Genomic DNA, 13944 nt, shown 5'->3' with positions numbered 1-13944 from the left:
TCACCTGCTGGGACCCGACACACAATGTCTTCCACTTCTCCGATTTCGAACTTACTCCGACTTTGGAGGAAATAGCCGGATACATCGGAAATGCTGAAGTTCCATTGAGGCAAAAATACCTAGTTGCTCCAAGAGCTGTCACTGTGCATCAGTTTTTAGATTCGTTAAAGATACCCAGGACGGTCCATAACTCAGATTTGGCCGCAGGTTTTTGCAATCCGTGCTTCATATACGACAGATATGGTCATGTCAGAGGATTCAACAACCCGGGTAACAAGTTATGCAGCAAAAGTAATCGTCAGAAATGGGACGAGCATAGACGAGTGGCATTTATGATAACCTTTTTGGGCCTTTTGGTATTTCCAAGGAAAGACGGAAACATTGATCTGAAAATAGCCGGGGTCGTCAGTACTTTGCTCACTCAAGATAGAAGCTCTCTTGCTCCTATGATAGTATCTGATATCTTCCGAGCTATCACATCCTGTAAAGCTAGAGAGAACTTTTTCGAGGGGTGTAACTTGTTGCTACAAATATGGATGACTGACATCTCTGCCACCGTTCCCAGCTCTTGAGTTATGGTTCCTCGAAGAAAACTTGCATAGAAGAGTTCTACACAAGAATCAAGGGGGTCATTCTACCCGAGGGAGTTACAGCGTGGACATCATTCTTTCGGACCCTCACCGCCAGCCAAATACAGTGGATACTCGGATGGTTGCCTGTGGATGAAATCATATATATGCCAGCCACTGGGCCCCATTTCCTTTTGATGGGACTCCGGAGTATTCAGCCGTATGCCCCGTATCGAGTCTTGAGACAGTTTGGGAGATGCCAAATAGTTCCGAGAGATGAAGATCTTAGTGGCCAAGTAGTCGAGATCGGGCCCAACGAACAATTTCCTGAAGCAGCAGTCCGACAAATTTGGAGCGAGTGTCAATACTTAACATCCAATACATGTGTACGCGATCGGTCCAAATGTGAAGTTTTGCCGGGATACCTTGCTTGGTTTAGGAAAGAAATCGAGTTTGGGAGACCAGCCAAAAGGCCCCATCTCCAGGAGTTCGTCCAGGCGTCGCAAAAACAGTGGGATTGGTTGGTTGAAGAAGAGAGTTACAGGGCAGAAATAGGCAAGCTGAGGCAACAGATCAGAGACCTGAAATTTGAAAATAGTCTGCAAGTTGATACCGATCGGGGAGAAAAGAGCAAATTGGCCCAAGAAAACGAGGCGCTGAAAGCCCAAATCCGACAGATGAGGAGAGATGCTGACAAATAAAAAAGGAGTCGGTCGGATGAGCGGTTGATAAAAGGGTTAAAGAGGGAAATTGGTGAGTGTCGGGATGATTTGAAGAAATCTGAGGATACCATAGCACAACTCCAAGCACAAGGAGCAAAGAGAACGAAAGAGCGCACACAGTACTTACAGCGGGCAATGAAAGATTATGAAAATACCATTGTCAGTCTAAAAAGGAAGGCGACCACCTTAGAGAGCAAGGTGGCTCAACAAGCCAAGGCTTTTGAAACCGAGAGTAAACACTGCTGTAATCTGATGGCCTCGATGGAAGATGAAATACAACAGTTACGGAAACAACATCTGCATGATTCTCGGGTTTTGAAGGCTAGAGGGGATCAGATAGAACGCCTACTCCTAGAGAAAGACCGAACCAGGAACAAAATTCTGACTATTGCTCGTGCTATCACCAGGAAATGTCGGGAGTGTGAAAACATGACCCGTACTACCTTCTTCTCGGCGGTGACGATATTCGTGAAGCACTTCATGTATGAATTGGAGTAGCTGGAGAGGAACCTTGCACCTAAACCCGCGGCGAGGCCGAATGATGCCCCGCGGGCACCCAAATTTAAAACTTTAATGTGTTCATAGATTAAATCTGCATTTTTCTTTCTTTCCTAGAGTCTGTTGTCTGTTAGAGTCTTTCTTTCGCATCAGAGTCTGTCAATAGTTATCGAGTTCGTACTTGGTTTGGTTTCGAGTTTGTTATTTTCCTTTCCAAAAAAAGCGTCGGGTTTGTAATAGAATATTTATTAATGAAAAATCGAAGTTATTATCTTTGCTTTTCGAACTTATAGGGCAGAACTATGCCCGGTTTGATTCATGCGGGGACATGATACGTAGGCAATCTCTATAGGATTCGACCACTACTAAAAAAAAAGAAGGGAAAATGAAAAATGAATAAAGAAGGATAGAATAAATGAGCTTAAAAAGGGGCACAATTATGAGAGGCCGGAATGACGCATGCAACCGAAGCAAATGCATGATAGAAATGGTTAATTGCCTAGATGCATTGCATCCCAACGTGTAATCGCATATGTGTTAAACTCTGAAAACTAACAAGTTTGTTGATTTCCAGAGAATTCAAGTAGTTAGTTTATATAGAGGATACTGGCACCTTACCATTACCAAACCAGATCGAAGGGACCAATACCGGAAACCATGTCTATTCCAGATGTTGACACTAGTGTTGAAGTAGAAGAGTTGGACGTCTACAAAATGAAAGAAGAGATGCTCAAGCTCAAGCAACAGATGGCCGAAATGTATCAGGCCTGGTCCAAAGGGCAATCACCGCCAGCTTACCCTGCCAACCCGGCTCTTACCCCACCACTAGCTTAGTCTTAGGATCCTCCCGCCACCGATCCAGGTTTTCCCATTTATCAGCACTACCACGACACTACTTCTCATACGCCACAGGCTCCACCACCAAAATCAGTTCCATACCCTCCTCCGCCAATCACCCCTGTCTTTGTGACATCTCTACCAACTGCACTCCATAAATCCCCGAGTGAACCTTTGTTCCAAGCACATGACAACCAGTATTATCTCCCGGATCTTACCTTCAAAGCGCCTGGAGCTTATCCATATGATCCCCATTCCGACCTACCGGAGAAAGCAGAAAAATTGGCCAGAAATCCTGAATAGGAAGAGATGTTCAGAAATATAAAAAGCATAGAGCAATCCTTCAGGGATATGAGAAGGCTAAGAGGTTAGGTAAGCGTGGCTTACAAAGATCTATGTTTATTACCGAATGTACAACTACCGGCAGGGTTCAAAATGCCCAAGTTCGACTTGTACAACGAACACGGTGATCCGGTGGCTCATCTGAGAGGTTTTTATAGCAAGATGAGGGGAGCGGGCGGAAGAGATGAATTACTGATGGCGTATTTCAGCCAAAGTTTGAGTGGATCAGCGTTAGAATGGTACACCAGGCAAGATCATAATAGGTGGTACACATGGGACGATTTGGCCCAAGCATTCGCTTGTCACTTTCAATATAATCTTGAGATCATTCTGGACCGACTGTCCTTGACCAAACTGGAAAAGAAGCACAGTGAAAGCTTTAGAGAGTATGGTTTCCAGTGGAGGTAGCAAGCAGCAAGGGTAGACCCCACAATGAAAGAAAGCGAGATGGTCGATTACTTTTGCAGGCTCTGGAGCCGACTTACTTTGGCCATTTGGTGTCCGCAATTGGCAAATCTTTTAATAAGGTTGTAAAAATGGGAGGCATGGTCAAGGAGGGGATTAAGTCCAACAAAATCATGAGCTATTCAGTGATCAAGGCCACCACTCAGGCCATCCAAAACGGCACTGGGGGTGTACTTGGGAAGAAGAAGAAAGAAGATGTTACGATTGTTGAGTCCGGAGCCTGGTTCGGATCTATAGGCCCGTCACCCTACTATAGCCAACCACGACCCTACCACCAAAATTACCCCAACATTCCTCCACAACATTACTATCCACTGCCAGATCCCAATTTTTCCGTCCATCATGCACAAACCTATACCCAAACTCCGGCACATGCGCCATGGCATACGTCGGCTCCACAAAATCCATACCTAGCTCCACAAAACACATATACACCCCCAATGGCCTACAGAAATCCCCCGGGGACAGGTTTTTGATGAAACCCAGCCCTCAAGAATGAGAGGTCACAGAAGCAAAAGACTTTCACTCCACTAGGGGAATCATATACCAGTCTTTTCCACAGATTGAGGTAGTTGGGCATGTTAAGTCCAGTTGAGCCCAAAATGCCAAATCCTCCTCCTAGAAATCTTGACCATTCAGTGAGTTGTGAGTACTATTCAGGGGCCCTAGGGCATGATACAGAGAAATGTTGGAAGCTGAAAACAGCTGTGTAAGAGCTTATCGATACTCATCGGATCGAGGTTCAAGTACCAGAAGCACCAAATATTAATCAGAATCCACTGCCAGCTCACCATGAGACACACATGATTGAGTTGATACACAAAGAGGGGGAGCCCAGGAAGCCCTCACAGACGGTAATGATGATCCGTTCCAGCGAATCCAGCTCAAAGGAAAAGGTAACCAGTGGGAAGTCCGTGGTCCAGTTGATAGGGGTAGATGATAAGCCAGTTGTGGTAGCCAAGAGAGGGTCGTCAAACATTGTTGCAGTGAAATTAGAGAAAGCTAAAGTGGTAGTGCCAGGGGTTGCAAGTAAACCTATTGTGGTTGTGAAGGGTGCTCGCCTAGAGCCTGTCATTATAAGACCGGTAACTCAACTTCCAGTGATCAACAATAAAGCTGTTCCTTGGAATTATAAACGAGCGATGGTGATATACAAAGGGAAAGAAGTCAAAGGAGATGTGTGTGAAGCCCAAGGTCTAACTCGTTCGGGGAGGTGTTTTGCTCCCGCAGAGTTAAAAAGAGCCAATCCAGTACCAACAAAGAATCCAGTTACCGAGGAAGAGGCGAAAGAATTTTTAAAGAAAATGAAGGCACAAGATTACTCCATTATGGAGCAGTTGAGAAAGACCTCGACACAAATCTCATTGTTATCTTTGTTGATCCATTCAGATGAGCATCGCCAGGTATTGATGAAAATTTTGAACGAAGCCCACGTCCCGGATAAGATCTCTGTGAACCATCTGGAGAAAATAGCAAACAAGATTTTTGAGGTCAACAGGGTCACTTTTTCAGACGATGAGTTGCCTGTTGAAGGTACAGAACATAATAGGGCCCTCTATTTGACTGTGAAGTGTGAAGACTCGGTAGTCACTCGAGTACTGATTGATAATGGTTCCAGTGCAAATATCTATCCGTTGACCACCTTGAACAAACTAAAGGTCGATGGTGACAGAATTCACAAGAACAACATCTATGTTCGAGGGTTTGATGGTGGTGGTACAGACACAATGGGTGACATCGTACTTGAACTAACAATTGGTCCGGTCGAGTTCATCACGGAGTTTCAAGTGTTAGACGTGGCAGTGTCATATAACCTTCTGTTGGGGCAACCCTGGATCCACGCCGCCAAAGCAGTGCCTTCTACATTACATCAGATGGTCAAATTCGAATGGGATAGGCAAGAGATTGTAGTATATGGGGAAGACAATACCAGCGGCGTGAGTGATGCCATCGTACCCTTCATAGAGACTGACGATGACAAAGGGCCGTGGGTCTACCAGGTTTTCAATACGGTTTTAGTAGAAAAAGTTCCCGAGGGTGAAAGCATCCCACTTCCCAAAATAGCAGCTGCAACTGTCATGGTAGCGTCGGAGATGTTGAAAAACAGGTTTGTGCCAGGTAAAGGTTTAGGGGCTGACCTTCAAGGTATTGTTCAGCCGGTTTCTTTGCCCAAAAATCTGGATACCTTTTTTTTGGGGTTCAATCCTACAGTGGCGGATGTGAGACGGGCTCTCAAATTGAAGAAAAGAGTCTGGGTCCTTCCCAAGCCAGTCCCGCGCCTGTCCAGATCTTTTGTCAAGCCAAGCATCAAAAAGCAATTGCTATCCAAAGTTACAGGGCCTTGGATTGGTGCAGATAGAGACTTAAATGAAGGCTTTGAAAGATTATTCACCGAAATCAACATGGTAGAAGCTGGGGAGGGGTCCAGCAAGGCGGATGTGCAGTTTGTGGGGCCAAAGGCAAGAATTAACAATTGGATGGCTACTCCTTTTCCCATTCGGAGGGAGTCTTGGTAGTTGGCTCTGATTTTCTTTCCTGTTGTCTGGATTATTCCAGGGTTGTAGTCCAGATTTCTTTTATTTTGTTGTATTCATCAAAGTGTGAAACCTTGTTATCCCGTAATTCAATAAAATAAAAAAGTTTCTTCTTCATTCCTTATTTTATTTTAATTTTGTTTTCTTCTTTTCTTTTTCTATACAGTTCTCTTTATACTGGTCTTAATGACATGACGTGCATAAGGAATTCTCAGCCCAGTCTTAAAAATCAATCTGATTCCGAAATGATAGTTCAAGAAGTAGATTGCGATTACGAATCAGCATATGATGATGAGGACGAAGCCTTCACAGAAATTAGTAAGGAGTTAATTCACTTCGAAGAAAAAACCAAACCCAATTTGAATGGCATAGAAGCCGTCAATTAGGGGACACAGACAACGTCCGAGAGACTAAAATAAGTGTCCACCTCGAGCCAAAAATCCAGGAGGAGTTAATTAAAGCACTAATTGAGTACAAGGATGTTTTTGCGTGGTCATATGACGACATGCCAGGTTTAAGCACTGATTTAGTGGTCCACAAATTGCCCACTGATCCAGCATTCCCACCCATCAAGCAAAAGTTGAGGAAATTCAAAACTGATATGGGTGTGAAGATTAAAGAAGAAGTTACCAAACAGTTGGATGCAAAAGTTATCCAGGTCATCCGATATCCTGTTTGGTTGGCTAATGCTGTTCCTGTGCCGAAGAAGGATGGCAAGATCAGAGTATGCATCGATTACCGCAATCTCAATAAAGCAAGTCCGAAGGATAACTTCCCACTACCCAACATCCATATTTTGATCGATAATTGTACCAAGCGTGAGATCAGATATTTTGTAGATTTCTATGTCGGGTATCATCAGATTCTAATGGATGAAGAGGATGCAGAGAAGGCGGTATTCATCACACCCTGGGGAACTTATTGCTACCGGGTAATGCCATTTGGTTTAAAGAATGTTGGGGCAACTTATATGAGGGCAATGACTACTATGTTTCATGATATGATACACAAGGAGATTGAAGTATATGTAGATGATGTGATCATAAAATCAAAGCATCAGGCCGACCACGTCGAGGATTTGAGGAAATTCTTCCAAAGACTTCGGAGGTACGATATTAAGCTCAACCTGGCCAAATGTGCATTTGGTGTTCCATCTGGAAAGCTATTGGGATTCATCGTTAGTCGGCGAGGCATTGAGTTGGACCCGTCAAAGATCAAATCCATCCAAGATTTTCCACCGCCGAAGAACAAGACGGAAGTAATGAGTATGTTGGGAAGGTTGAATTATATCAGCAGGTTTATTGCTCAACTCACAGCAACTTATAAACCCATTTTCGGTTACTGAAGAAAGATTTTTTGTAGAATGGACGACAGAATGTCAGGAAGCATTTGACCAAATTAAGGGATATTTATCAAATCCACCTGTGTTGGTTCCACCTGAGCCGGGAAGACCGTTAATTCTTTATCTAACGGTCCTGGAGAATTCGTTTGGTTGCGTACTGGGGCAACACGACATTACAGGAAGGAAGGATCAAGCTATCTATTATCTCAGCAAGAAGTTTACAGTATATGAGGTTAAGTACACTCAACTTGAGAAGACATGTTGCGCCCTAACTTGGGTGGCCCAGAAATTGAAGCATTATCTGTCATCATATACTACTTATCTCATTTCACGCTTGGATCCACTGAAGTATATTTTCCAGAAGCCTATGCCTACATGGAGATTGGCGAAATGGCAGATTCGACATCATCTATGTGACGAGGACAACCATGAAGGCCCAAACATTGGCGGATCACTTGGCTGAGAATCCTGTTGATGAAGAGTACGAGCCATTAAGGACGTATTTTCCTGATAAAGAAGTGATGCATATAGATGAGTTGAAATTATCTGAGGAACCAGGTTGGAAGATCTTCTTTGATGGAGCCGCAAATGCAAAAGGAGTTGGAATAGGAGCGGTACTTATTTCTGAAATAGGACATCATTATCCTATTACGGCTCAGTTACGTTTCTATTGTACCAACAACATGGCTGAGTATGAGGCATGCATTTTGGGTCTACGGCTAGCTGCAGACATGGATGTCCAGGACGTCTTGGTCTTGGGAGACTCGGACCTCCTGGTGCATCAGATTCAGGGTGAATGGGAAACAAGGGATTTGAAGCTCATACCATATCGACAATGTTTGCACGATCTGAGCAAGCGATTTCAATCAGTGGAGTTCAGACACATCCCAAAAGTTCATAATGAGGTTGTTGATGCTTTGGCCACTTTGGCATCGATGTTGCATCACCCAGACAAAATTCATGTTGACCCATTGCATATTCAGGTTCGTGATCAGCATGCTTATTGCAACATGATAGAGGAAGAAAGGGATGGCGAACCATGGTTTTATGATGTCAAGGAATACCTCAGGATGGGGATATACCTGGAACAGGCCACCGGAGATCAAAAGAGAGCCATTCGGCGATTGGCAAATGGATTCTTCCTCAGTGGAGGAGTGTTGTACAAAAGAACCCCAGATTTGGGATTACTGAGATGTATAGATGCTAGTCAAGCCACGACAGTTATGACAGAGGTACATGCTGGAGTTTGTGGGCCACATAAAAGCGGATATATGTTGGCGAAGAAGATTCTTCGAGCAGGGTACTATTGGCTCACTATGGAGCGTGATTGTATCAATTGCATACGAAAATGCCATCAGTGTCAGATACACGGAGATTTGATTCATTCTCCACCAACAGAATTGCATACAATGTCAGCACCATGGCCATTTGTTGCTTGGGGCATGGATGTCATTGGACCTATTGAGCCGGCAGCTACCAATGGTCATAGGTTCATTCTGGTGACCATCGATTATTTCACTAAGTGGGTTGAAGCTAAAACTTTAAAGTCTGTAACCAAGAAGGCAGTGGTAGACTTTGTTCATTCCCATATCATCTGTAGATTTGGGATCCCAAAAGTGATCATCATGGACAATGGTGCTAATCTTAACAGCGGTTTGATGAAAGAAGTATGTCAACAGTTCAAGATTACACACCGCAATTCCACACCATATCGCCCCAAGGCGAATGGAGAGGTCGAGGCGGCCAACAAAAACATAAAGAAGATACTGAGGAAGATGATAGAAGGATCCAGACAATGGCATGAGAAATTACCATTTGCATTGTTGGGTTATCGCACTACTGTTCGTACTTCAGTAGGGGCAACTCCTTATTTGTTGGTATATGGAACTGAAGCAGTAATACCAGCGGAAGTTGAAATTCCATCCCTTTGGATTGTCGCTGAAGCTGAGATTGATGATGACGAGTGGGTCAAAGCCCGATTAGAGCAGTTGAGCTTGATTGATGAAAAAAGATTGGTAGCAGTATGCCATGGCCAACTATATCAAAGGAGAATGGCAAGAGCCTACAACAAGAAGGTGCGCCCCAGGAAATTTGAAGTAGGGCAGCAGGTGTTGAAACGAATCCTGCCAAATCAGGCCGAAGCAAAAGGCAAGTTCGCCCCGAATTGGCAAGGGCCATTTATTGTAACTAGAGTGTTGTCCAATGGCGCTTTATGTTTCATAGATATCGAAGGGAAATGCATCGACATGGCTATCAATTCAGACGCAGTTAAGAGATATTATGTATGATTTCTTTTGATTGTAATTGATGTTTTTTTGTACTTGGCATTTATCGGAGAATGAAATGACAGAGGCAATTCTTTCTTTTATCCAAACACTTTAACCTTTGCTTCCCCTTTTGAGCCTTATTTATTCTTCCATACCCCTCTTTGGAATCAATAATAAAAATGAAAGAAAAGAGAAGACGAAATAATGATAATAAAGACAGAAGAAAAGTCACAAGAAAAACAAAGGAATTGGGAACTACGTTTTGCCTGATTCCTCAAAGAGGATACGTAGGCTCCTCACGGCTCAGTCATAGTGTAACAAAAAACAAAAAATTCCCAAGCAAGAAAAACTGGGGCAGAAGTTGTGTTTATAATTTTGGGAAAGAAAGTTGATTCCAAGAGTTGTAATGTTTTACCCATCAAAATTATCTTGAACCTTTTACCCTTTTTCTTTTAGCCATGCACAAAACCCATATTGATGTCCAAAAAAGACATCCCGATCAGTATCCGAGAAGTGCCAAGTCACGCAAACGGAAGTCGGGGATAACACTCTGATCCCCAGCAGAGAAGAGGATCATAAACTGGAAATGAATTGGTAACCGAAAGAATCCCCAGCAGAGAGAGTCATATCGGCAGCACTCCAATCCCCAGCTGAAAAATAAAATAAAATGAGAGAGTCTTATCGGTGAAAACCTTCACAAGCACCATAAGGCGACGGAAGATGAGAGAAATAAAACGAGAGAGTCTTATCGGTGAAAACCTTCACAGGCATCATAAGACAATGAGAGTTGAGAGAAACGAGAGAGTCTTATTAGTGAAAACCCCTCGAAGGGCACTATGAGGCGACAAGACAAGATTGACGGAAAGGATTCGCATTTGGCAAAGAGTTGAGTGTTTGTTTATCCTCAGCGAGATGAGGCCGTCCGAAAGATTGATTGATACAAATAGACTGGGTTGATTAATCCGGAATGCACGACATGATCGTTGGTATCGGTTATATCATTCAGATAAGTTCTTTTCTTTCCTTTTTCCCAGCATTTGTTTAGAAAGATTTCCTCTTTTTCTATCTTTTGAAATCATCACTTTTTCATTTCTTGGTCTAAAGACTTTATCCCCCCAGCAGTTTGTTTTTGAAAAGGATTTTCTGAGCTTACTACCAGTTGCCAAAGCGGTGCAAAGCAAAATGCGAATAGGACAAGCCAAAGATAAGGCGACACAACAAAAGAAGTTTGTCGCGAGACCAAATGATGAAGGGTTCTAGATTCTGAGAGGACTGAATTTCCAGGGGAAGTGGGAGAAAAACAGAAAAAACAACGGTTGAAAGGTTATGGATCAAATTCCAAGAGGATCCCCAACAAATTTAAGATGCAGGAACAACTCCGACAGATTATCGACCAAGTTCCGCGATGATTGTACAACACAGAGCGGAAAGGAAGAGAAAAGAAAAACCATCCCCGGCAGGAATATCATCCTCAGCAAATAATATCATCCCCGACAAGTTTTGTAATAAAACGCAAAGCAGGGAAAGGAAAAAGGGAAAAACCATCCCCAGAAGGAGTGGCACGACCACTCACCACGTTTTAAACTAATAATTTTTTCTTTGTTTCGAAGCAGGGAAAGGAAATGTATTGACAGCGGGAAGACATGGCCACAAAGAAGATTATCAAATTGGGGCAGAAAATTTTCTCTCATGGCGAAAATTTTCTCGAAAATCAGATAGCCACTTGGGGAAGAGGGAAGATAACACAAGTTTTGGAGGAAGTGAAATCCCCAACAGTATACAAGAGAAGGCGATACAAAATTTAAAGAAAGCAATCTTGGAAGAAGCAAGATAACCCGAGTTTTAAGGGTAGTGGTCCGTGAATCAGTGTCATCCCCACCATTGTTAAAGGGAGGAAAGTAACTAGTCTTAAAGAAGGAGGATAATTCCCCAGCAGTGTTATTCCCGGCAGGTTTCAGGGAAGTGAAAGCACCAACTTTAAAGAAAGTAGTTTTTGAAGAAGGAAAATAACATATTTGTGAATAAAATATCGGTGTTATCCCCAGCAGTTTTCAGAGGAATAAAACACCAGTTTAGAGGGAAGCAGTTCTGAAAGAAGATGATTCAAGTTAAAGGAGTCAGGAGACCGCCTGGAGAATGGAGGTGTTATATTTTTAAGAAGCAGTTGAAGTCAGGTGCCCGCCTGGAGAATGGAAGTGTTATATTTTTAAGAAGTTGTTGAAGTCAGGAGCCCGCCTGGAGAATGGAGGTGTTATATTTTTAAGAAGTTGTTGAATTCAGGAGCCCGCCTGGAGAATGGAGGTGTTATATTTTTAAGAAGTAGTTGAAGTCAGGAGCCCGCCTGGAGAATGGAGGTGTTATATATTTAAGAAGTAGTTGAAGTCAGGAGCCCGCCTAGAGAATGGAGGTGTTATAGTTTAAGAAGTAGTTGAAGTCAGGAGCCCGCCTGGAGAATGGAGGTGTTATGTTTTATAAAATAGTTGAAGTCAAGAGCCCGCCTGGAGAATGGAGGTGTTATGTTTTAAGAAATAGTTGAAGTCAGGAGCCGGCCTGGAGAATGGAGGTGTTACAGTTTAAGAAGTAGTTGAAGTCAGGAGCCCGCCTGGAGAGTGGAGGTGTTATGCTTTAAGAAATAGTTGAAGTCAGGAGCCCGCCTGGAGAATGGAGGTGTTACAGTTTAAGAAGTAGTTGAAGTCAGGAGCCCGCCTGGAGAATGGAGGTGTTATATTTTAAGGTTTATTGAAGTCAGGAGCCCGCCTGGAGAATGGAGGTGTTATGTTTTTAAGAATTAGTTGAAGTCAGGAGCCCGCCTGGAGAATGGAGGTGTTGTGTTATAATGGTGGAAGTCAGGAGCCCGCCTGGAGAATGGAGGTGTTATAGTTTAAGAAGTAGTTGAAGTCAGGAGCCCGCCTGGAGAATGGAGGCATTATCTTTTGAATTATAGTTGAAGTTAGGAGCCCGCCTAGAGAATGGAGGTTGTTATATTTTTAAGTCATTGGCGAAGTCAGGAGCCCGCCTGGAGAATGAAGGTGTTATATTTTTAAGAAGTTGTTGAAGTCAGGAGCCCGCTCGGAGAGCGAAGGGTTACGACAAAGATCCCCAACATAAGTTAAAGTTCAGAAGTCGGAAGGAAGGCAACACTAGTCAGAAGAAGGCGGATCAAGCTTCGAAGGAAAAATAATTCAAAGCTCACAAAAGGGAAATAAGCAGTCAAGAGAAGACTACGAGTCAAGACAGAAATAAAGAAACATCAGAGGAAACACCAGTCACCGAGACATCAAAGCAACAAGAGACACAAGAGCACGACTGAAGATCTAGATAAGATTTTGTAAGTCATAGACTATAGTTTAGTCTAGCTTCTTGTTTTCTTTCAGCATGGTGTAATAAGGAGGTCGGAAAGCAGTAATAATAGCATGCAACGGCAGCAAAATAACAGCTCCATGGTAGTCCCAGCTACTGAAACTTCCCAAACTATATTGACCTGATTCCCTTTTAGCCATGTAGGAAACCTTTGAAGTAAAGGTCCGGTCAAGTCTTTCAAAATGCTTCGCACGGAGTAGCCTAACCAAAAGAAAACCCTAAACACCCGCCCCCTCTTCTTCTCCTTCTCCAAACAACCCCTCAAGCTCCCACGCCCATGGCTGCTTTTCTTCTTCATCTTCACCAGCGAACGACCATAGTCAGCCCCCGTCCCCATCGTCCCTCACGTCCAGCAGCAACCAAGCGACGAACAGCAGACCTGGCGGCAAGCAGTGCTGCTGCTGCTGCTTTACCTATCCGTGAACGACCCTCTCTGCTGCTGCTGCTTCACCCCTCGACCAAAACGACCCTCCTGAGGTTTCTTCTTCTTCTTCGAACCCACGACCCCCCTGCCCCTCCAGTTCCAGCTCCCATGTACATGGCTTCCCTCCTCCTCTCATCAAGCAAATAACCACCGTCGACTCCATAAGTTTGTCGACCACGCTGTCGATACACCCAGCGACTGACGACGATAGTAGCATGTTTGAGATGGAATCATTGCGGCAAAGTGATTTAACAGAGACGATGCTGACGAGGACTATGGGGAGGGCGTGTTGTTTGAGCTACGAATGTATGCCAGGAGGATGAATCGACTGACGACGTGATGGATCTGTTTGGCGAAAAGGATTTGGATTTGATTTCGATGCTTAGCGGTTTGCTTGTTTCACGTCCTGTTAACTCTCCCTTGTCACATAAGCACGCTCTTTAGAAATGTACTGAGCATGCTAAGCTATGGCTTTCGAAGTCTGATCATAGAAGAGCATGTGGAGGTTGTTCCTGTCGACGTACCACAAGTGGAAACACCAAATGTGCAGTATGGGCAGAAGGAGGAGGATGTTGCAAGTTCTG

This window comes from Nicotiana sylvestris, chromosome 8 (genome assembly GCF_000393655.2).
Source record: "Nicotiana sylvestris chromosome 8, ASM39365v2, whole genome shotgun sequence".
Lineage (NCBI taxonomy): Eukaryota > Viridiplantae > Streptophyta > Magnoliopsida > Solanales > Solanaceae > Nicotiana > Nicotiana sylvestris.
This window is presented reverse-complemented; position numbering follows the sequence as displayed.